This window comes from Schistocerca serialis, unplaced genomic scaffold (genome assembly GCF_023864345.2).
Source record: "Schistocerca serialis cubense isolate TAMUIC-IGC-003099 unplaced genomic scaffold, iqSchSeri2.2 HiC_scaffold_1362, whole genome shotgun sequence".
Taxonomy (NCBI): Eukaryota; Metazoa; Arthropoda; class Insecta; order Orthoptera; family Acrididae; genus Schistocerca; species Schistocerca serialis.
This window is the reverse complement of record NW_026047583.1, coordinates 17,778,330-17,800,605: the sequence shown is the minus strand read 5'-3', so window position 1 is coordinate 17,800,605 and position 22,276 is coordinate 17,778,330.

The following is a 22,276-nucleotide window of genomic DNA, read 5'->3' as shown; positions in this document are numbered from 1 at the left end:
GTAAACCTGAAGTGAAGCATCGGAATCTAAATCTAGACTAACAGGAGAGGTTCAAGTCATAGAATGTTAGAGTGTCAGATCTCTTGTACTTAGGTCGGCATTGTGCCTTTTGTATTAAATTCGGATGCAATTTCTGTGTTTCATCGTCTATAAGAAGTTCCAAGAGATACAGTAAACCTGAAGTGAAGCATCGGAATCTAAAACTGGACTTGCAGGAGCGGTTCAAATCATAGAAAGTTAGATTGTCAGTCCTTTTGTACTTACGTCGGCATTGTGCATTTTGTATTAAATTCGGTTGCAGTTTCTGTGTTTCATCGTCAATAAGAAGGTCCTAGGTATACAGTAAACCTGAAGTGAAGCATTGGACTCTAAAACTGGACTCACAGGAGAGGTTCAAATCATAGAATGTTAAAGTGTCAGTCCTCTTGTACTTATGTCGGCATTGTGCCTTTTGTATTAAATTCGGTTGCAATTTCTGTGTTTCATCGTCAACAAGAAGGGCTAAGGTATACAGTAAACCTGAAGGGAAGCATCGGAATCTAAAACTGGACTCACAGGAGAGGTTCATATCATAGAAAGTTAAAGTGTCAGTCCTCTTGTACTTAAGTCGGCATTGTGCCTTTTGTATTAAATTCGGTTGCAATTTCTGTGTTTCATCGTCAACAAGAAGGGCTAAGGTATACAGTAAACCAGAAGTGAAGCATCGCAATCTTAAACTGGACTCACATGAGAGGTTCAAATCATTGAAAGTTTGAGTGTCAGTCCTCTTGTACTTAAGTCGGCATTGTGCCTTTTGTATTAAATTCGGATGCCATTTCTGTAATTCATCGTCAATACGAAGGTCCAAGGTTTACAGTAAACCTGAAGTGAAGCATCGGAATCTAAATCTGGACTAACAGGAGAGGTTCAAGTCATAGAAAGTTAGAGTGTCAGATCTCTTGTACTTAAGTCGGCATTGTGCCTTTTGTATTAAATTCGGATGCAATTTCTGTGTTTCATCGTCTATAAGAAGGTCCAAGAGATACAGTAAACCTCAAGTGAAGCATCGGAATCTATAACTGGACTTGCAGGAGCGGTTCAAATCATAGAAAGTTAGATTGTCAGTCCTCTAGTACTTACGTCGGCAATGTGCCTTTTGTATAAAATTCGGATGGAATTTCTGTGTTTCATCGTCAATAAGGAGGTCCAAGGGATACAGTAAACCTGAAGAAATGCATCGGAATCTGGAACTGGACTCACAGGAGAGGTTCAAATCGTAGAGAGTTAGATTGTCAGTCCTCTTGTACATACGTCGGCACTGTGCCTTTTGTATTAAATTCGGTTGCAATTTCTGTGTTTCATCGTGAATAATAAAGTCCTAGGTGTACAGTAAGCCTGAAGTGAAACATCGGAATATAAAACTGGACTACCTGGAGAGGTTCAAATCACAGAAAGTTAGAGTGTCAATGGTCTTGTACATATGTCGGCATTGTGCCTTTTGTATTAAATTCGGACGCAATTTCTGTGTTTCATCGTCAATTCGAAGGTCCAAGGGATACAGTAAACCTGAAGTGAAGCATCGGAATCTAAAACTGGACTCACAGGAGAGGTTCAAATCATAGAAAGATAGAGTGTCGGTCCTCTTGTACTTAAGTCTGCATTGTGCCTTTTGTATTAAATTCAGAGGCAATTTCTGAGTGTCATCGTCAATAAGATGGTCCAAGGGATACAGTAAACCTGAAGTGAAGCATCGGAATCTAAAACTGGACTCACAGGAGAGGTTCAAATTATAGAAACTTATAGTGTCAGTCCTCTTGTACTTAAGTCGGCATTGTGCCTTTTGTATTAAATTCTGATGCAATTTCTGTGTTTCATCGTCAATAAGAAGGTCCAAGGGATACAGTAAACCTGAAGTGAAGCATCGGAATATAAAACTGGACTCACAGGAGAGGTTCAAATCATAGAAAGATGAGTGTCAGTCCTCTTGTACTTAAGTCTGCATTGTGCCTTTTGTATTAAATTCAGATGCAATTTCTGTACTTCATCGTCAATGAGAAGGTCCAGGGTATACAGTAAACATGAAGTGAAGCATCGGAATCTTAAACTGGACTCACATGAGAGGTTCAAATCATTGAATGTTTGAGTGTCAGTCCTCTTGTACTTAAGTCGGCATTGTGCCTTATGTATTAAATTCGAATGTAATCACTGTGTTTCATCGTCAATAAGAAGGTCCAAGTTATACAGTAAACCTGAAGGGAAGCATCGGAATCTAAAATTGGACTCACAGAAGAGGTTCATATCACAGAAAGTTAGAGTGTCAGTCCTCTTGTACTTAAGTCGGGATTGTGCCATTTGTATTAAATTCGGATGCAATTTCTGTAATTTATTGTCAATACGGAGGTCCAAGGTATACAGTAAACCTGAAGTCAAGCATCGGAATCTAAAACTGGACTAACAGGAGAGGTTGAAGTCATAGAAAGTCAGAGTGTCAGTCCTCTTGTACTTAAGTCGGCATTGTGCTTATTGTATTAAAGTCGGATGCAATTTCTGTGTTTCATCGTCAATACGAAGGTCCAAGGGATACAGTAAACCTGAAGTGAAGCATCGGAATCTAAAACTGGACTCTCAGGAGAGGTTCAAATCATTGAAAGTTTGAGTGTCAGTCCTCTTGTATTTAAGTCTGCATTGTGCATTTTGTATTTAATTCTGATGCAATTTCTGTGTTTCCTCGTCAATAAGAATGTCCAAGGGATACAGTAAACCTGAAGTAAAGCATCGGAATCTAAAGCTGGATTCACAGGAGAAGTTCAAATCATAGAAAGTTAGAGTGTCAGTGCTCTTGTACTTCAGTCGGCATTGTGCCTTTTGTATTAAATTCGGATGCAATTTCTGTGTTTCATCGTCAACAAGAAGGTCCAAGGTATACAGTAAACCTGAAGTGAAGCATCCTAATCTAAAACTGGACTCACAGGAGAGGTTCAAATCATAGAAAGTTACAGTGTGAGTCCTCTTGTACTTAAGTCGGCATTGTGCCTTTTGTATTAAATTCGGATGCAATTTCTGTGTTTCATCGTCTATAAGAAGGTCCAAGAGATACAGTAAACCTGAAGTGAAGCATCGGAATCTAAAACTGGACTTGCAGGAGCGGTTCAAATCATAGAAAGTTAGATTGTCAGTCCTCTTGTACTTACGTCGGCAATGTGCCTTTTGTATAAAATTCGGATGCAATTTCTGTGTTTCATCGTCAATAAGGAGGTCCAAGGGATACAGTAAACCTGAAGAAAAGCATCGGAATCTGGAACTGGACTCACAGGAGAGGTTCAAATCGTAGAGAGTTAGATTGTCAGTCCTCTTGTACTTACGTCGGCACTGTGCCTTTTGTATTAAATTCGGTTGCAATTTCTGTGTTTCATCGTGAATAAGAAAGTCCTAGGCGTACAGTAAACCTGAAGTGAAGCATCGGAATATAAAACTGGACTCCCTGGAGAGGTTCAAATCACAGATAGTTAGAGTGTCAATGTTCTTGTACTTATGTCGGCATTGTGCCTTTTTTATTAAATTCGGATGTAGATTCTGTGTTTCATCGTCAATAAGAAGGTCCAAGGGATTCAGTAAAACTGTAGTGAAGCATCGGAAACTAAAGCTGGACTCACAGGAGAGGTTCAAATGATAGAAAGTTAGAGTGTCAGTCTTCTTGTACTTAAGTCGGCATTGTGCCTTTTGTATTAAATTCGGATGCAATTACTGTGTTTCATCGTCAATTCGAAGGTCCAAGGGATACAGTAAACCTGAAGTGAAGCATCGGAATCTAAAACTGGACTCACAGGAGAGGTTCAAATCATAGAAAGTTAGAGTGTCGGTCCTCTTGTACTTAGGTCTGCATTGTGCCTTTTGAATTAAATTCAGATGCAATTTCTGTGTGTCATCGTCAATAAGATGGTCCAAGGGATACAGTAAACCAGAAGTGAAGCATCGGAATCTAAAACTGGACTCACAGGAGAGGTTCAAATTATAGAATCTTATAGTGTCAGTCCTCTTGTACTTAAGTCGGCATTGTGCCTTTTGTATTAAATTCTGATGCAATTTCTGTGTTTCATCGTCAATAAGAATGTCCAAGGGATACAGTAAACCTGAAGTAAAGCATCGGAATCTAAAGCTGGACTCACAGGAGAAGTTCAAATCATAGAAAGTTAGAGTGACAGTCCTCTTGTACTTAAGTACGCATTGTGGCTTTTGTATTAAATTCGGATGCAATTTCTGTGTTTCATCGTCAATAAGAAGGTCCAAGGTATACAGTAAACCTGAAGTGAAGCATCAGAATCTAAAACTGGACACACAGGAGAGGTTCAAATCATAGAAAGTTAGAGTGTCAGTCCTCTTGTACTTAAGTCGGCATTGTGCCTTTTGTGTGAAATTCGGATGCAATTTCTGTGTTTCATCGTCAATAAGAAGGTCCAAGGGATACAGTAAACCTGAAGTGAAGCATCGGAATATAAAACTGGACTCACAGGAGAGGTTCAAATCATAGAAAGTTTGAGTGTCAGTCCTCTTGTACTTAAGTCTGCATTGTGCCTTTTGTATTAAATTCAGATGCAATTTCTGTACTTCATCGTCAATGAGAAGGTCCAGGGTATACAGTAAACCTGAAGTGAAGCATCGGAATGTTAAACTGGACTCAATGAGAGGTTCAAATCATTGAATGTTTGAGTGTCTGTCCTCTTGTACTTAAGTCGGCATTGTGCCTTTTGTATTAAATTCGGATGTAATCTCTGTGTTTCATCGTCGATAAGAAGGTCCAAGTTATACAGTAAACCTGAAGGGAAGCATCGGAATCTAAAATTGGACTCACAGGAGAGGTTCATATCACAGAAAGTTAGAGTGTCAGTCCTCTTGTACTTAAGTCGGGATTGTGCCTTTTGTATTAAATTCGGATGCAATTTCTGTGTTTTATTGTCAATACGGAGGTCCAAGGTATACAGTAAACCTCAAGTGAAGCATGGGAATCTAAAACTGGACTAACAGGAGAGGTTCAAGTCATAGAAAGTCAGAGTGTCAGTCCTCTTGTACTTAAGTCGGCATTGTGCCTTTTGTATTAAATTCGGATGCCATTTCTGTAATTCATCGTCAATACGAAGGTCCAAGGTTTACAGTAAACCTGAAGTGAAGCTTCGGAATCTAAATCTGGACTAACAGGAGAGGTTCAAGTCATAGAAAGTTAGAGTGTTAGATCTCTTGTACTTAAGTCGGCATTGTGCCTTTTGTATTAAATTCGGATGCAATTTCTGTGTTTCATCGTGTATAAGAAGGTCCAAGAGATACAGTAAACCTGAAGTGAAGCATCGGAATCTAAAACTGGACTTGCAGGAGCGGTTCAAATCATAGAAAGTTAGATTGTCAGTCCTCTTGTACTTACGTCGGCAATGTGCCTTTTGTATAAAATTCAGATGCAATTTCTGTGTTTCATCGTCAATAAGTAGGTCCAAGTGATACAGTAAACCTGAAGAAAAGCATCGGAATCTGGAACTGGACTCACAGGAGAGGTTCAAATCGTAGAGAGTTAGATTGTCAGTCCGCTTGTACTTACGTCGGCACTGTGCCTTTTGTATTAAATTCGGTTGCAATTTCTGTGTTTCATCATGAATAAGAAAGTCCTAGGTGTACAGTAAACCTGAAGTGAAGTATCGGAATATAAAACTGGACTCCCTGGAGAGGTTCAAATCACAGAAAGTTAGAGTGTCAATGGTCTTGTACTTATGTCGGCATTGTGCCTTTTGTATTATATTCGGATGTAGATTCTGTGTTTCATCGTCAATAAGAAGGTCCAAGGGATTCAGTAAACCTGTAGTGAAGCATCGGAAACTAAAGCTGGACTCACAGGAGAGTTTCAAATCATAGAAAGTTAGAGTGTCAGTCTTCTTGTACTTAAGTCGGCATTGTGCCTTTTGTATTAAATTCGGATGCAATTTCTGTGTTTCATCGTCAATTCGAAGGTCCAAGGGATACAGTAAACCTGACGTGAAGCATCGGAATGTAAAACTGGACTCACAGGAGAGGTTCAAATCATAGAAAGTTAGAGTGTCGTTCCTCTTGTACTTAAGTCTGCATTGTGCCTTTTGTATTAAATTCAGATTCAATTTCTGTGTGTCATCGTCAATAAGATGGTCCAAGGGATACAGTAAACCTGAAGTGAAGCATCGGAATCTAAAACTGGACTCACAGGAGAGGTTCAAATTATAGAAACTTAAAGTGTCAGTCCTCTTGTACTTAAGTCGGCATTGTGCCTTTTGTATTAAATTCTGATGCAATTTCTGTGTTTCATCGTAAATAAGAGTGTCCAAGGGATACAGTAAACCTGAAGTTAAGCATCGGAATCAAAAGCTGGACTCACAAGAGAAGATAAAATCATAGAAAGTTAGAGTGACAGTCCTCTTGTCCTTTTGTCGGCATTCTGCCTCTTATATTAAATTTGGATGCAATTTCTGTGTTTCATCGTCAATAAGAAGTTGTAAGGGATACAGTAAACCTGAAGTGAAGCAACGGAATCTAAAACTGGATTCACAGGAGAGGTTCAAAACATAGAATGTTACGGTGTCCGTCCTCTTGTACGTAAGTCGGCATTGTGCCTTTTGTATTAAATTCGGATCCAATTTCTGTGTTTCATCGTCAATAAGAAGGGCCAAGGTATACAGTAAACCTGAAGTGAAGCATCGGAATCCAAAACTGGACTCACAGGAGAGGTTCAAATCATAGAAAGTTAGAGTGACAGTCCTCTTGTACTTAAGTACGCATTGTGGCTTTTGTATTAAATTCGGATGCAATTTTTGTGTTTCATCGTCAATAAGAAGGTCCAAGGTATACAGTAAACCTGAAGTGAAGCATCGGAATCTAAAACTGGACACACAGGAGAGGTTCAAATCATAGAAAGTTAGAGTGACAGTCCTCTTGTACTTAAGTACGCATTGTGGCTTTTGTATTAAATTCAAATGCAATTTCTGTACTTCATCGTCAATGAGAAGGTCCAGGGTATAGAGTAAACCTGAAGTGAAGCATCGGAATCTTAAACTGGACTCACATGAGAGGTTCAAATCACTGAATGTTTGAGTGTCAGTCCTCTTGTACTTAAGTCGGCATTGTGCCTTTTGTATTAAATTCGGATGTAATCTCTGTGTTTCATCGTCAATAAGAAGGTCCTATTTATACAGTAAACCTGAAGGGAAGCATCGGAATCTAAAATTGGACTCACAGGAGAGGTTCATATCACAGAAAGTTAGAGTGTCAGTCCTCTTGTACTTAAGTCGGGATTGTGCCTTTTGTATTAAATTCGGATGCAATTTCTGTGTTTTATTGTCAATACGGAGGTCCAAGGTATACAGTAAACCTGAAGTGAAGCATCGGAATCTAAAACTGGACTAACAGGAGAGGTTCAAGTAATAGAAAGTCAGAGTGTCAGTCCTCTTGTACTTAAGTCGGCATTGTGCCTATTGTATTAAAGTCGGATGCAATTTCTGTGTTTCATCGTCAATACGAAGGTCCAAGGGATACAGTAAACCTGAAGTGAAGCATCGGAATCTAAAACTGGACTCACAGGAGAGGTTCAAATCATTGAAAGTTTGAGTGTCAGTCCTCTTGTATTTAAGTCGGCATTGTGCATTTTGTATTAAATTCTGATGCAATTTCTGTGTTTCATCGTCAATAAGAATGTCCAAGGGATACAGTAAACCTGTAGTAAAGCATCGGAATCTAAAGCTGGATTCACAGGAGAAGTTCAAATCATAGAAAGTTAGAGTGTCAGTGCTCTTGTACTTCAGTCGGCATTGTGCCTTTTGTATTAAATTTGGATGCAATTTCTGTGTTTCATCGTCAATAAGAATGTTTAAGGGATACAGTAAACCTGAAGTGAAGCATCGGACTCTAAAACGGGACTCACAGGAGAGGTTCAAATCATAGAATGTTAAAGTGTCAGTCCTCTTGTACTTAAGTCGGCATTGTGCTTTTTGTATTAAATTCGGATGCAATTCCTGTGTTTCATCGTCAATAAGAAGGGCCGAGGTATACAGTAAACCTGAAGTGAAGCATCGGAATCTAAAACTGGACTCACAGGAGAGGTTCAAATCATAGAAAGTTAGAGTGCCAGTCCTCTTGTACTTAACTAGGCATTGTGGCCTTTGTATTAAATTCGGATGCAATTTCTGTGTTTCATCGTCTATAAGAAGGTCCAAGGGGTACAGTAAACCTGAAGTGAAGCATCGGAATCTAAAACTGGACTTGCAGGAGCGGTTCAAATCATAGAGAGTTAGATTGTCAGTCCTACTGTACTTACGTCGGCATTGTCCCTTTTGTATTAAATTCGGTTGCAATTTCTGTGTTTCATCGTCAATAAGAAAGTCCTAGGTATACAGTAAACCTGAAGTGAAGCATCGGACTCTAAAACTGGACTCACAGGAGAGGTTCAAATCATAGAATGTTAAAGTGTCAGTCCTCTTGTACTTAAGTTGGCATTGTGCCTTTTGTGTTAAATTCGGATGCAATTTCTGTGTTTCATCGTCAATAAGAAGGGCCAAAGTATACTGTAAACCTGAAGTGAAGCATCGGAATCTAAAACTGGACTCACAGGAGAGGTTCAAATCATAGAAAGTTAGAGTGTCAGTCCTCTTGTACTTAAGTCTGCATTGTGCTTTTTGTATTAAATTCAGATGCAATTTCTGTACTTCATCGTCAATAAGAAGGTCCAACGTATACAGTAAACCTGAAGTGAAGCATCGGAATCTAAAACTGGACTCACAGGAGAGGTTCAAATCATAGAAAGTGCCAGTCCTCTTGTACTTAAGTAGGCATTGTGGCTTTTGCATTAAATTCGGATGCAATTTGTGTGTTTCATCGTCAATAAGAAGGTCCAAGGTATACAGTATACCTGATTTGAAGCATCGTAATCTAAAACTGGACTCACAGGAGAGCTTCAAATCATAGAAAGTTAGAGTGTCAGTCCTCTTGTACTGAAGTCGGCATTGTGCCTTTTGTATGAAATTCGGATGCAATTTCTGTCTTTCATCGTCAATAAGAAGGTCCATGGGATACAGTAAACCTAAAGTGAAGCATCGGAATCTAATACTGGACTCGCATTAGAGGTTTAAATCATAGATAATTAGGGGGTCAGTCCTCTTGTACTTAAGTCGGCATTGTGCCTGATGTATTAAATTCGAATGGAATTTCTGTGTTTCATCGTCAATGAGAAGGTCCATGGTACACAGTAAACCTGAAGTGAAGCATCGGAATCTAAAACTGGACTCAAAGGAGAGGTTCAAATCATAGAATGTTAGAGTGTCAGTCATCTTGTACTTAAGACGGCACTGTCCCTTTTGTATTAAATTCGGATGCAAACTCTGTGTTTCATCGTCAATAAGTAGGTCCAAGGGATACAGTAAACATGAAGTGAACCATCGGAATCTAAAACTGGACTCACAGGAGAGGTTCAAATCTTAGAAAGTTAGAGTGTCAGTCTTCTTGTTCTTACGTCTCCATTGTGAATTTTGTATTAAATTGGGATGCAATTTTTGTGTTTCATCGTCGATAACAGGGTACAAAGGATACAGTAAAAATGAAGTGAAGCATCGGAATCTGAAACTGGACTTGCAGGAGAGGTTTAAATCATAGAAATTTAGAGTGTCAGTCCTCTTGTACTTAAGTCTGCAATGTGCTTTTTGTATTAATTTCAGATGCAATTTCTGTACTTCATCGTCAATAAGTAGGTCCAGGGTATGCAGTAAACCAGAAGTGAAGCATCGCAATCTTAAACTGGACTCACACGAGAGGTTCAAATAATTGAAAGTTTGAGTGTCAGTCCTCTTGTACTGAAGTCGGCATTGTGCCTGTTGAATTAAATTCGGATGCATTTTCTGTGTTTCATCGTCAATAAGAAGGTCCAAGGTATACAGTAAACCTGAAGGGAAGCATCGGAATCTAAAACTGGACTCACAGGAGAGGTTCATATCATAGAAAGTTAGAGTGTCAGTCCTCTTGTACTTAAGTCGGCATTGTGGCTTTTGTATTAAATTCGGACGCAATTTCTGTGTTTCATCGTCAATAAGGAGGTCCAAGGGATATAGTAAACCTGAAGAAAAGCATCGGAATCTGAAACTGGACTCACAGGAGAGGTTCAAATCGTAGAGAGTTAGATTGTCAGTCCTCTTGTACTTACGTCGGCACTGTGCCTTTTGTATTAAATTCGGTTGCAATTTCTGTGTCTCATCGCCAATAAGAAAGTCCTAGGTATGCAGTAAACCTGAAGTGAAGCATCGGAATATAAAACTGGACTCCCTGGAGAGGTTCAAATCACAGAAAGTTAGAGTGTCAGTGGTGTTGTACATATGTCGGCATTGTGCCTTTTGTATTAAATTCGGATGTAGTTTCTGTGTTTCATCGTCAATAAGAAGGTCCAAGGGATTTAGTAAACCTGTAGTGAAGCATCGGAATCTAAAACTGGACTCACAGAGTGGTTCAAATCAAAGAAAGTTAGAGTGTAGGTCCTCTTGTACTTAAGTCTGCATTGTGCCTTTTGTATTAAATTCGGATGCAATTTCTGTGTTTCATCGTCAATAAGATAGTCCAAGGGATACAGTAAACCTGAAGTGAAGCATCGGAATCTAAAACTGGACTCACAGGAGAGGTTCAAATCATAGTAACTTATAGTGTCAGTCCTCTTGTACTTAAGTCGGCATTGTGCCTTTTGTATTAAATTCGGATGTAATTTCTGTGTTTCATCGTCAATAAGATAGTCCAAGGGATACAGTAAACCTGAAGTAAATCATCGGAATCTAAAACTGGACTCACAGCAGAGGTTCAAATCATACAAAGTTAGAGTGTCAGTCCTCTTGTACTTAAGTCGGCATTGTGCCTTTGTATTAAATTCTGATGCAATTTCTGTGTTTCATCGTCAATAAGAATGTCCAAGGGATACAGTAAACCTGAAGTAAGGCATCGGAATCTAAAGCTGGACTCACAGGAGAAGTTCAAATCATAGAAAGTTAGAGTGACAGTCCTCTTGTACTTCAGTCGGCATTGTGCCTCTTGTATTAAATTTGGATGCAATTTCTGTGTTTCATCGTCAATAAGAAGTTTTAAGGGATACAGTAAACCTGAAGTGAAGCACCGGAATCTAAAACTGGACTCACAGGAGAGGTTCAAAACATAGAATGTTAAAGTGCCGTCCTCTTGTACCTAAGTCAGCATTGTGCCTTTTGTATTTAATTCGGATGCAATCTCTGTGTTTCATCGTCAATAAGAAGGGCCAAGGTATACAGTAAACCTGAAGTGAAGCATCGGAATCTAAAACTGGACTCACAGGAGAGGTTCAAATCATAGAAAGTTAGAGTGCCAGTCCCCTTGTACTTAAGTACGCATTGTGGCTTTTGTATTAACTTCGGATGCAATTTCTGTGTTTCATCGTCAATAAGAAGGTCCAAGGTATACAGTAAACCTGAAGTGAAGCATCGGAATCTAAAACTGGACTCACAGGAGAGTTTCAAATCATAGAAAGTTAGAGTGTCAGTCCTCTTGTACTTAAGTTATCATTGTGCCTTTTGTATGAAATTCGGATGCAATTTCTGTGTTTCATCGTCAATAAGAAGGTCCAAGGGATACAGTAAACCTGAAGTGTAGCATCGGAATCTAAAACTGGACTCACAGGAGAGGTTCAAATCATAGAAAGTTTGAGTGTCAGTCCTCTTGCACTTAAGTCAGCATTGCGCCTTTTGTATTAAATTCAGATGCAATTTCTGTACTTCATCGTCAATGAGAAGGTCCAGGGTATACAGTAAACTTGAAGTGAAGCATCGGAATCTTAAACTGGACTCACATGAGAGGTTCAAATCATTGAAAGTTTGAGTGTCAGTCCTCTTGTACTTAAGTCGCCATTGTGCCTTTTGTATTAAATTCGGATGTAATTTCTGTGTTTCATCGTCATTAAGAAGGTCCAAGTTATACAGTAAACCTGAAGGGAAGCATCGGAATCTAAAATTGGACTCACAGGAGAGGTTTATATCACAGAAAGTTAGAGTGTCAGTCCTCTTGTACTTAAGTCGGGATTGTGCCTTTTGTATTAAATTCGGATGCAATTTCTGTGTTTTATTGTCAATACGAAGGTCCAAGGTATACAGTAAACCTGAAGTTAAGCATCGGAATCTAAAACTGGACTAACAGGAGAAGTTCAAGTCATAGACAGTTAGAGTGTCAGTCCTCTTGTACTTAAGTTGGCATTGTGCCTTTTTTATAAAATTCGGTTGCAATTTCTGTGTTTCATCGTCAATAAGAAGGTCCTAGGTATACAGTAAACCTGAAGTGAAGCATCGGACTCTAACACTGGACTCACAGGAGAAGTTCAAATCATAGAAAGTTAGTGTGTCAGTCCTCTTGTACTTAAGTCGGCATTGTGCCTTTTGTATTAAATTCGGATGCAATTTCTGTGTTTCATCGTCAATAAGAAGGTCCAAGGGATACAGTAAACCTGAAGTGAAGCATCGGAATCTAAAACTGGACTCACAGGAGAGGTTAATTCATAGAAAGTTAGAGTAACAGTCCTCTTGTACTTAAGTCTGCATTGTGCTTTTTGTATTACATTCAGATGCAATTTCTGTACTTCATCGTCAATAAGAAGGTCCAGGGTATACAGTAAACCAGAAGTGAAGCATCGGAAACTTAAACTGGACTCACATGAGAGGTTCAAATCATTGAAAGTTTGAGTGTCAGTCCTCTTGTACCTAAGTCGGCATTGTGCCTGTTGAATTAAATTTGGATGCATTTTCTGTGTTTCATCGTCAATAATAAGGTCCAAGGTATTCAGTAAACCTGAAGGGAAGCATCGGAATCTAAAACTGGACTCACAGGAGAGGTTCATATCATAGAAAGTTAGAGTGTCAGTCCTCTTGTACTTAAGTCGGCATTGTGCCTTTTGTATTAAATTCGGATGCAATTTCTGTGTTTTATCGGCAATACGAAGGTCCAAGGTATACAGTAAACCTGAAGTGAAGCATCGGAATCTAATACTGGACTAACAGGAGAGGTTCAAGTCATAGAAAGTTAGAGTGTCTGTCCTCTTGTACTTAAGTCGGCATTGTGCCTTTTGTACGAGGGCGGTTCAGAAAGTAACCTCCGATTGGTCACAGTGCTGGTTGTTGGGGGAGTAGCGACGCCATCTGTGCGTTCACGCACTCAACAGGTCACTCGGCATCAAGCCGTGGTCGAGTGAACGTCGTACCTGCGCTAGTTTAGTCTTTGTGGCAGTTTGAAATGTGTGCTGCAATAGAAAACCCCGCCAAATGTGAAGTGCGTGCTGTCATAAGGTTTTTTACAGCCAAAGGATATTCTGCAGCAGCTATTCATCGTGAGCTTTGTGCCGAGCACGGACCAAGAGTTATGAGTGAAGGAGTTGTCCGTGAATGGGTACGTTTATTTAAAAGTGGACGAGAAAACGTTCATGATGAAGAGAGGAGTGGTAGACCATCATTGGTGACTGACGAACTCGTTCAGACAGTTGATGCAAAAGTTCGTGAAAATCGACGTTTCTCAATGTCGGAGTTGTCTACTGGTTTTCCACAGATTTCTAAGAGTCTCTTGTACGAGATAGTGACAGCAAGATTGGGTTCCCGTTAGTTCTGTGCACGATGGGTGCCCAAAATTCTTACCGACCACCACAAAACTCAAAGAATGGCCTCTGCATTAGACTTTCTGTCACGTTATGAGGACGAAGGAGAACCATTGTTAAACAGAATCGTAACCGGTGCCGAAACCTGGATTAAGTACGTACGTGAACCCTGAGACAAAAGAACAATCGAAGATGTGGGCACATTCAAATTCGCCTACCAAACCAAGAAAAGCCTCGCAAGATTTTTCTGCCAGAAAACTGATGGCAACGGTGTTTTGGGATGCCAAAGGGGTGTTGTTGGTTGAATTAATGGAACGTGGTGCGACAATTAATCAAGACGTGTACTGTGAAACAATAAAAAAGTTACGACGGGCTATACAGAACAAACGCCGTGGTATGCTGACTTCCGGTATCGTTTTTTTGCACGATAACGCCCGTCCTCACTCTGCTCGCAGAACAACGGCCCTTCTTCAGTCCTACAAGTGGGACGTTATCAACCATCCACCTTACAGCCCAGACCTGGCGCCAAGTGATTATCACCTCTTCATGCATTTGAAGAAATGGCTCGGGTAACAGTGGTTTGATGACGACGAAGAGCTCAAAGATGCGGTCACAGGCTGGCTCCAGGCACAAGCGGGTGATTTTTATGCAGAAGGAATTTCAAAGCTTGTGAAGAGATACGATAAGTGCCTCAATCGCTATGGAGACTATGTAGAAATATAGTGCAAAGGTGTAGTTGTAAGATGTAGATATTAAAAATATTTTTATTTAACTTGGTGTATTTTTTTAAATCAACCGGAGGTTACTTTCTGAACGGCCCTCGTATTAAATTCGGATGCAATTTCTGTGTTTCGTCGTCTATAAGAAGGTCCAAGAGATACAGTAAACCTGAAGAGTAGCATCGGAATCTAAAACTGGACTTGCAGGAGCGGTTCAAATCACAGAAAGTTAGAGTGTCAGTCCTCTTGTACTTATGTCGGATTGTGACTTTTGCATTAAATTCGGATGTAATTTCTGTGTTTCTTCGTCAATAAGAAGGTCCAAGGGATTCAGTAACCCTGAAGTGAAGCATCGGAAACTAAAACTGGACTTACAGGAGAGGTTCAAATCGTAGATAGTTATAGTGTCAGTCCTCTTGTACTTAAGTCGGCATTGTACATTTTGTATTAACTTCGGATGCAATTTCTGTGTTTCATCGTCAATAAGAATGTCCAAGGGATACAGTAAACCTGAAGTAAAGCATCGGAATCTAAAGCTGGACTCACAGGAGAAGTTCAAATCATAGAAAGTTAGAGTGACAGTCCTCTTGTACTTCAGTCGACATTGTGCCTCTTGTATTAAATTTGGATGCAATTTCTGTGTTTCATCGTCAATAAGAAGTTTTAAGGGATACAGTAAACCAGAAGTGATGCACCGGAATCTAAAACTGGACTCACAGGAGAGGTTCATATCATAGAATGTAAAAAGTGTCCGTCCTCTTGTACTTAAGTCGGAATTGTGCCTTTTGTATTAAATTCGGATGCAATTTCTGTGTTTCCTCGTCAATAAGAAGGGCCAAGGTATACAGTAAACCTGAAGTGAAGCATCGGAATCTAAAACTGGACTCACAGGAGAGGTTCAAATCATAGAAACTTAGAAAGCCAGTCCTCTTGTACTTAAGTACGCATTGTGGCTTTTGTATTAAATTCGGATGCAATTTCTGTGTTTCATCGTCAATAAGAAGGTCCAAGGTATACACTTAACCTGAACTGAAGCATCGGAATCTAAAACTGGACTTACAGGAGAGGTTCAAATCATAGAAAGTTAGAAAGTCAGTCCTCTTGTCCTTTAGTTGGCATTGTGCCTTTTGTATGAAATTCGGATGCAATATCTGTGTTTAATCGTCAATAAGAAGGTCAAAAGGATTCAGTAAACCTGAAGTGAAGCATCGGAAACTAAAACTGGACTCACAGGAGAGGTTCAAGTCATAGAAAGTTAGAGTGTTAGTCCTCTTGTACATAAGTCGGCATTGTTCCTTTTGTATTAAATTCGGATGCAATTTCTGTGTTTCATCGTCAATACGAGGGTCCAAGGGATACAGTAATCCTGAAGTGAAGCATCGGAATCTAAAACTGAACTCACACGAGAGGTTCACCTCATAGAAACTTAGAGTGTCAGTCCTCTGGTACTTAAGCCGGCATTGTGCCTTTTGTGTTAAATTCGGATGCAATTTCTGTGTTTCATCGTCAATAAGAAGGTCCAAAGGATTCAGTATACCTGAAGAGAAGCATCGGAAACAAAAACTGGACTCACAGGAGAGGTTCAAATCATTGAAAGTTTGAGTGTCAGTCCTCTTGTACTTAAGCCGGCATTGTGCCTTTTGTATTAAATTGGGATGCAATTTCGGTGTTTAATCGTCAATAAAAATGTCCAAGGGATACAGTAAACCTGAAGTAAAGCATCGGAATCTAAAGCTGGACTCACAGGAGAAGTTCAAATCATAGAAAGTTAGAGTGTCAGTCCTCTTGTACTTCAGTCGGCATTGTGCCTCTTGTATTAAATTTGGATGCAATTTCTGTGTTTCATCGTCAATAAGAAGGTCTAAGGGATACAGTAAACCTGAAGTGAAGCATCGGAATCTAAAACTGGACTCACAGGAGAGGTTCAAATCATAGAATGTTAAAGTGTCAGTCCTCTTGTACTTAAGTCGGCATTGTGCCTTTTGTATTAAATTCGGATGCAATTTCTGTGTTTCATCTTCAATAAGAAGGGCCAAAGGTATACAGTAAACCTGAAGTGAAGCATCGGAATCTAAAACTGGACTAGCAGGAGTGGTTCAAATCATAGAAAGAAAGAGTGCCAGTCCTCTTGTACTTAAGTAGGCATTGTGGCTTTTGTATTTAATTCGGATGCAATTTCTGTGTTTCATCGTCAATAAGAAGGTCCAAGGTACACAGTAAACCTGAAGTGAAGCATCGGAATCTAAAACTGGACTCACAGGAGAGTTTCAAATCATAGAAAGTTAGAGTGTCAGTCCTCTTGTACTTAAGCCGGCATTGTGCCTTTTGTATTAAATTGGGATGCAATGTCTGTGTTTCATCGTCAATAAGAAGGTCCAAGGGATACAGTAAACCTTAAGTGAAGCATCGGAATCTAAAACAGGACACACAGGAAAGGTTCAAATCATAGAAAGTTAGAGTGTCAGTCCTCTTGCACTTAAGTCGGCATTGTGACTTTTGTTCTTAAATTCGGATGCAATTTCTGTGTTTCATCGTCTATAAGAGGCTCCAAGAGATACAGTAAACCTGAAGTGAAGCATCGGAATCCAAAACTGGACTCACAGGAGAGGTTCAAATCATAGAAAGTTAGAGTGTCAGTCCTCTTGTACTTAAGCCGGCATTGTGCCTTTTGTATTATATTCGGATGCAATTTCTGTGTTTCACCGTCAATAAGAAGGTCCAAGGGATACAGTAAACCTGAAGTGAAGCATCGGAATCTAAAACTGGACTCACAGGAGAGGTTCAAATCACAGAAAGTTATAGTGTCAGTCCTCTTGTACTTAAGTCGGCATTGTGCCATTTGTATTAAATTCGGATGCAATTTCTGTGTTTCATCGTCAATAAGAAAGTCCAAGGGATACAGTAAACCTGAAGTGAAGCATCAGAATCTAAAACTGGACTCACAGGAGAGGTTCAAATCATAGAAAGTTAGAGTGTCTGTCCTCTTGTACTTAAGTCGGCATTGTGCATTTTTTATTAAATTCTGATGTAATTTATGTGTTTCATGGTCAATAAGAATGTCCAAGGGATAGAGTAAACCTGAAGTAAAGCATCGGAATCTAAAGCTGGACTCACAGGGGAAGTTCAAATCATAGAAAGTTAGAGTGTCAGTCCTCTTGTACTTCAGTCGGCATTGTGCCTTTTGTATTAAATTTGGATGCAATTTCTGTGTTTCATCGTCAATAAGAAGGTTTAAGGGATACAGTAAACCTGAAGTGAAGCATCGGAATCTAAAACTGGACTCACAGGAGAGGTTCAAATCATAGAATGTTAGAGTGTCTGTCATCTTGTACTTAAGACGGCACTGTGCCTATTGTATTAAATTCGGTTGCAATTTCTGTGTTTCATCGTCAATAAGAAGGTCCTAGGTATACAGTAAACCTGAAGTGAAGCATCGGAATATAAAACTGGACTCCCTGGAGAGGTTCGTATCACAGAAAGTTAGAGTGTCAGTGGTCTTGTACTTATGTCGGCATTGTGCCTTTTGTATTAAATTCGGATGTAGTTTCTGTGTTTCATCGTCAATAAGAAGGTCCAAGGGATTCAGTAAACCTGTAGTGAAGCATCGAAACTAAAACTGGACTCACAGGAGAGGATCAAATCATAGAATGTTAGAGTGTCAGTCTTCTTGTACTTAAGTCGGCATTGTGCCTTTTGTATTAAATTCGGAAGCAATTTCTGTGTTTCATCGTCAATAAGATGGTCCAAGGGATACAGTAAACCTGAAGTGAAGCATCGGAATCTAAAACTGGACTCACAGGAGAGGTTACAAACATAGAAAGTTATAGTGTCAGTCCTCTTGTACTTAAGTCGGCATTGTGCCTTTTGTATTAAATTTGGATGCAATTTCTGTGTTTCATCGTCAATAAGATAGTCCAAGGGATACAGTAAACCTGAAGTGAAGCTTCGGAATCTAAAACTGGACTCAAAGGAGAAGTTCAAATCATAGAAAGTTAGAGTGACAGTCCTCTTGTACTTCAGTCGGCATTGTGCCTTTTGTATTAAATTCGGATGCAATTTCTGTGTTTCATCGTCAATAAGAAGGGCCAAGGTATACAGTAAACCTGAAGCGAAGCATCGGAATCTAAAACTGGACTTACAGGAGAGGTTCAAATCATAGAAAGTTAGAAAGCCACTCCTCTTGTACTTAAGTACGCATTGTGGCTTTTGTATTAAATTCGGATGCAATTTCTGAGTTTCATCGTCAATAAGAATGTCCAAGGTATACACTAAACCTGAACTGAAGCATCGGAATCTAAAACTGGACTCACAGCAGAGGTTCAAATCATAGAAAGTTAGAAAGTCAGTCCTCTTGTACTTAGGTTGGCATTGTGCCTTTTGTATGAAATTCGGATGCAATATCTGTGTTTCATCGTCAATAAGAAGGTCAAAGGGATTCAGTAAACCTGAAGTGAAGCATCGGAAACTAAAACTGGCCTCTCAGGAGAGGTTCAAATCATAGAAAGTTAGAGTGTTAGTCCTCTTGTACTTAAGTCGGCATTGTGCCTTTTGTATTAAATTCGGATGCAATTTCGGTGTTTAATCGTCAATAAGAATGTCCAAGGGATACAGTAAACCTGAAGTGAAGCATCGGAATCTAAAACTGGACTCACAGGAGAGTTTCAAATCATAGATAGTTAGAGTGTCAGTCGTTTTGTACTTATGCCGGCATTGTGCCTTTTGTACTAAATTGGGATGCAATATCTGTGTTTCATCGTCAATAAGAAGGTCCAAGGGATACAGTAAACCTGAAGTGAAGCATCGGAATCTAAAACTGGACTCACAGGAGAGGTTCAAATCATAGAAAGTGAAAGTGTCAGTCCTCTTGTACTTAAGTCGGCATTGTGCCTTTTGTATTAAATTCGGATGCAATTTCTGTGTTTCATCTTCAATGAGAAGGGCCAAGGTATACAGTGAACCTGAAGTGAAGCATCGGAATCTAAAACTGGACTAGCAGGAGAGGTTCAAATCATAGGAAGATAGAGTGCCAGTCCTCTTGTACTTAAGTAGGCTTTGTGGCTTTTGTATTTTATTCGGATGCAATTTCTGTGTTTCATCGTCAATAAGAAGGTCCAAGGTACACAGTAAACCTGAAGTGAAGCATCGGAATCCAAAACTGGACTCACAGGAGAGGTTCAAATCATAGAAAGTTAGAGTGTCAGTCCTCTTGTACTTAAGCCGGCATTGTGCCGTTTGTATTAAATTCGGATGCAATTTCTGTGTTACACCGTCAATAAAAAGGTCCAAGGGATACAGTAAACCTGAAGTGAAGCATCGGAATCTAAAACTGGACTCACAGGAGAGGTTCAAATCACAGAAAATTATAGTGTCAGTCCTCTTGTACTTAAGCCGGCATTGTGCCTTTTGTATTAAATTCGGATGCAATTTCTGTGTTTCACCGTCAATAAGAAGGTCCAAGGGATACAGTAAACCTGAAGTGAAGCATCGGAATCTAAAACCGGACTCACAGGAGAGGTTCAAATCATAGAAGGTTAGAGTGTCTGTCCTCTTGTACTTAAGTCGGCATTGTGCATTTTTTATTAAATTCTGATGCAATTTATGTGCTTCATCGTCAATAAGAAGGTCCAAGGTATACACTAAACCTGAACTGAAGCATCGGAATCTAAAACTGGACTCACAGGAGAGGTTCAAATCATAGAAAGTTAGAAAGTCAGTCCTCTTGTACTTAAGTTGGCATTGTGCCTTTTGTATGAATTTCGGATGCAATATCTGTGTTTCATCGTCAATAAGAAGGTCAAAGGGATTCAGTAAACCTGAAGTGAAGCATCGGAATCTAAAACTGGACTCACAGGAGAGGTTCAAATCATAGAAAGTGAAAGTGTCAGTCCTCTTGTACTTAAGTCGGCATTGTGCCTTTTGTATTAAATACGGATGCAATTTCTGTGTTTCATCTTCAATGAGAAGGGCCAAGGTATACAGTAAACCTGAAGTGAAGCATCGGAATCAAAAACTGGACTAGCAGGAGAGGTTCAAATCATAGAAAGATAGAGTGAAAGTCCTCTTGTACTTAAGTAGGCTTTGTGGCTTTTGTATTTAATTAGGATGCAATTTCTGTGTTTCATCGTCAATAAGAAGGTCCAAGTTACACAGTAAACCTGAAGTGAAGCATCGGAATCTAAAACTGGACTCACAGGAGAGTTTCAAATCATAGATAGTTAGAGTGTCAGTCCTTTTGTACCTAAGCCAGCATTGTGCCTTTTGTACTAAATTGGGGTGCAATATCTGTGTTTAATCGTCAATAAGAAGGTCCAAGGGATACAGTAAACCTTAACTGAAGCATCGGAATTTAAAACAGGACACACAGGAAAGGTTCAAATCATAGAAAGTTATAGTGTCAGTCCTCTTGTACTTAAGTCGGCATTGTGCATTTTGTAATATATTCGGAAGCAATTTCTGTGTTTCATCGTCAATAAGAAAGTCCAAGGGATACAGTAAACCTGAAGTGAAGCATCGGAATCCAAAACTGGACTCACAGGAGAGGTTCAAATCATAGAAAGTTAGAGTGTCAGTCCTCTTGTACTTAAGCCGGCATTATGCCTTTTGTATTAAATTCGGATGCAATTTCTGTGTTTCACCGTCAATAAGAAGGTCCAAGGGATACAGTAAACCTGAAGTGAAGCATCGGAATCTAAAACCGGACTCACAGGAGAGGTTCAAATCATAGAAAGTTAGAGTGTCTGTCCTCTTGTACTTAAGTCGGCATTGTGCATTTTTTATTAAATTCTGATGCAATTTATGTGTTTCACCGTCAATAAGAAGGTTTAAGGGATACAGTAAACCTGAAGTGAAGCATAGGAATCTAAAACTGGACTCACAGGAGAGGTTCCAATCATAGAAAGTTAGAGTGTCTGTCCTCTTGTACTTAAGTCGGCATTGTGCATTTTTTATTAAATTCTGATGCAATTTATGTGTTTCATCGTCAATAAGAAGGTTTAAGGGATACAGTAAACCTGAAGTGAAGCATCGGAATCTAAAACTGGACCAACAGGAGAGGTTCAAATCATAGAATGTTAAAGTGTTAGTCCTCTTGTACTTAAGTCGGCATTGTGCCTTTTGTATTAAATTCGGGTGCAATTTCTGAGTTTCATCTTCAATGAGAAGGGCTAAGGTATACAGTAAACCTGAAGTAAAGCATCGGAATCTAAAGCTGGACTCACAGGAGAAGTTCAAATCATAGAAAGTTAGAGTGTCAGTCCTCTTGTACTTCAGTCGGCATTGTGCCTTTTGTATTAAATTTGGATGCAATTTCTGTGTTTCATCGTCAATAAGAAGGTTTAAGGGATACAGTAAACCTGAAGTGAAGCATCGGAATCTAAAACTGGACTCACAGGAGAGGTTCAAATCATAGGAAGTGCCAGTCCTCTTGTACTTAAGTAGGCATTGTGGCTTTTGTATTAAATTCGGATGCAATTTGTGTGTTTCATCGCCATTAAGAAGGTCCAAGGTATACAGTAAACCTAATTTGAAGCATCGTAATCTAAAACTGGACTCACAGGAGAGCTTCAAATCATAGAAAGTTAGAGTGTCAGTCCTCTTGTACTTAAGTCGGCATTGTGCCTTTTGTATTAAATTCGGATGCAATTTCTGTCTTTCATCGTCAATAAGAAGGTCCATGGGATACAGTAAACCTAAAGTGAAGCATCGGAATCTAATACTGAACTCGCATTAGAGGTTCAAATAATAGATAATTAGGGGGTCAGTCCTCTAGTACTTAAGTCGGCATTGTGCCTTTTGTATTAAATTCGGATGGAATTTCTGTGTTTCATCGTCAATGAGAAGGTCCATGGTACAGAGTAAACCTGAAGTGAAGCATCGCAATCAAAAAATGGACTCAAAGGAGAGGTTCAAATCATAGAATGTTAGAGTGTCAGTCATCTTGTAC